This window comes from Bidens hawaiensis, unplaced genomic scaffold (assembly GCF_021521415.1).
Source record: "Bidens hawaiensis isolate Kalapana, Puna unplaced genomic scaffold, B.hawaiensis_p1.1 tig00001717_1, whole genome shotgun sequence".
Classification (NCBI taxonomy): Eukaryota; Viridiplantae; Streptophyta; class Magnoliopsida; order Asterales; family Asteraceae; genus Bidens; species Bidens hawaiensis.
In genome coordinates, this window is record NW_027491097.1 from 3,805,282 (window position 1) to 3,808,944 (window position 3,663).

Here is a 3,663-nt window from a genome sequence, read left to right on the forward strand (position 1 = left end):
TCAAACATGATATCATCAAGACAAGTAGACAGTACTAACAATCAAATTCTAACCTATCTTAATAACATCAGAAGATCAGATAAAGCACATATTCAAGCAATTAAACAATGATGTCAGAAAAGCTTGTTCAAACAAGTAGATCATATAAAGAACACTTATCCTAACATCACAAATGCAAATCAACTGATAAACATGCAAACATATCAACCAAACAGTTATATTAAAACTTTGCACACTTGATCTGTTAAGGCACATAACAGTTAACACATTCAGTAGCATAATCAGAATCATACTCAAGCATATTCACATAGCATTCAATTTGTGAAATCTCTAAATAAAGTAATCAATTAGCACATTGAGGTACACAATCAAGCACACATCCTTAATCGGATTTCATCAGAGTTGATCATTCCCAGGGCTTTCAAAAGAAAGTTGAACCTAGTTATATCAAGTGGTTTGGTGAAAAGGTCAGCCAAATTGTCACTTGTATCAACTATTTGCATTTCAATCAAACCTTTTTCACTGCAATCTCTGATGAAGTGATGTCTGATTTCAATGTGCTTAGTTTTAGAATGTTGAATAGGATTTTTAACAGTAAAGTATGCGGCAGTATTGTCAATAAGAATAGGGGTGTTCAGAAAATTCAAACCATAGTCCAGCATCTGATTTTGAATCCATAGAACTTGTGCATAGTAGGCAAATGCAGCAATATATTCAGCTTCTGCAGTGGAGATTGATACTGTAGTCCGCTTCTTGCATTGCCTTGACACTAGCCTTTCACCCAAAAACTGACATCCTCCTGAGGTTGACTTTCTGCTCATGTTACAGCCATCATAGTCACTGTCTGTATATGCAATCAAATCAAAAGCTTGGTTCTTTAGATACCAAATTCCTAAGTCTAGTCTTCCCTTCAAGTATCTGAATATTCTTTTAACAGCATTCATGTGGGAGACTTTTGGACTTGATTGGAATCTTGCACACACACATACAGCAAACATGATATCTGGTCTTGATGCAGTCAGATACATCAGGGATCCAATTTTGGCTCTATATTCATGTTCATCTACAGGCTCCCCCTTTTCATCTACAATCATCTTTTCTTTGGTATCCATTAGAGTTGAAGGAGTTTTACCGTCAGAGGGTGTGAACTAACAGGATCGGAATCATTAGTTATAATCAAACCATAAGTAAAGTTTTCAAAACATGAAAACATTTAAGTGTAAATAAGTGTGGAAGCGTAAAACCATAAACCAAGTGTTGCGTCACGCAGGACGACTTAAAAACCCAATTAATAACAGTTTAAAAACAAGTTTGCATAAACAATAGCGTTTAAAGTAATGCATAATCCTATACCGCGCGCCCGCCTCGGCTACCTGAGAATGACATACTAAAAGTGTCAACACGGGGTTGGTGAGTTCACAAGTGTATATACAATAAAGAGTTTGCGTTTACGTTTGCGTTTAGCGTTTTGCGTTTAGCGTTACCAGATAGTGTTAAATCAATTATATATCTATAGGTAGCTAGCCTATAAAGCAAGTATTACTAAGTGTTCGACACCGAAGCTGACTGTTTATCATGTGCCTTGCCACCAGGTCTATCCCGACCATGGTAATGTGTTAGCCAAAATTACACCCACTCGACCTCCATTCGAGCTTAGCGTTGGGTGGGGTTTGTCAAACCCAGTAGTACTACTCAACAGTGACTCGCTATTATCCAATACTAAACGGTTCGATGTGAAGGACTTCAGTTGTTTCGTTTGCCACTTAGCCTTTACAAGTGATATATAATCTAATAACAAAATATAAAAGCGTTTCGGAGTATGTATTCTCCCCCAAGTGAAAAGCGTTTAAAAGAGTTAAAAGGGGAAACGTGAAACTCACTGTTTGCGAAGAATTCCAAAAACGAGTAAACCAAAGGATGCGCGTCACAGAAAAATCCTCACTAGCGTTCTAAAACAACAAATGGGATTTTCTAAGTGTTGGAACTATTATCGAGTCTCTAGACTCGGCACAAACCTATGCATAAAATTCGTTTCGTGTTTCGTTTGTGAATTGTGTGTGTCTCAACAAATACATTCGTGATACGTTACATGTGTGAACAACTACTTACATATCATGTATTAATATTGTACATTACTAGCAATTATTCCCCGCAAGGGCAATTTGGTCAAAACATAACAATTATCTAGTACTTAGCACGTTTCATGTATTTTCACAAAGTTCAGCAGCTAGTTTCATCAAGACAGAATTCTACTTGAAAGATTACTCTATTCAACAGATCATAGCATCTCAATTAATTCACCAAAAATCGTCACAAAAGCATACATGAGTTAGGTTTCCAGAAAATATTTTATTGTATTTTTATTCCTCATAGATTTCTCACAATCATCAAAACATTACAGAAACTCACAGCAGTTAAAATCATGCGCAACAGAATGTTATTTGTTATTACCGTTAAATGAAAACTCCAACTAATGCAAGACCAATTGGGTTAGGTTCTTAACTCAATATGTTAACTTCTAGAAGTGAAACCAACCCATTTGGTCTTGTAGTTCATGAGATATGATAATTACAAAACAACCTAACAGCAGGTCTCACAATTCAGATTTGCACTTCAGTTTTGTAAAATAATAAAAGTTAACTTTTACTCGTCCAAAAATTACAAACCTGGACTTTATGGAAACTAGACTCAACATAGTACCCTGTAGTGTTAACAACCTCGACCAATTTCCACATTAACATTTAGTTACAGTTGTCTAAACATAACTTACAATCTGTCCAGTACCAGTTTTGACCTTTAATCACATTTAAATCGTTTGAGCAACCAAAACACCTCAAAATTAGGCGTGGTTGGGTTTTCTGGAAACTAGACTCAAAGTACTACCTCTTAGACTCATAAATAGCTCAGTTTTCTTTTAAATTTAACAAGTTACATGTCGTTCAAGTTTAACAATCTCTGCTGTCAAAACTCAGCAAGCACAAACAATTGTCTAACATGCATCCTAAGCATACGACATATCTCCAAACATGTAATAAACATAATTATTCATCAAAATCAGTAGTAACCCTCTAGGGTTTACAAACAATCAATGATTTAACAATCTTTCACCGTTCAAAATCACATATGATCATCTAAATCAATAACCAAAACATAATCAAACATATAATCAACCCTAGTTCATCCTACTCATAATTTTCGTGACCTAGGGTTTTAGATTAACCCATTCAAGATCAAAATTAAACATGTATAATACATAGGATAGTTGTTTATACCTTCCTAGCACCTTAATCTTCAACCAAACTTGAAAAATCTTGTGTGTATGATTGACAGCAGCCAAGAGAGCAGGGGGGGGGGGGGCGATCGGGTTAGAGAGGGAGAAAGAGAGTTAGGGTTTTGGTTATTATTAAATAATAACATGTTACACAATGGTCCCTCAACTTTTAAATATTACTTTCTAGTATAAAGTACTTGTTTGCATCTTGAGTTAGTATTTTAAATGATATTATCGAATAACACATAAGCCTAACACATAATTATCACATAATTATTATTTGGATGTTTTTCGTTTATTCAACATTGATTTGCGTCAACTCGTTTGCGTTTCGGTGAAATCCCGAAAGACTACACATGTAGTAATTGTCAAGCGTCATTTAAAACCCTAGT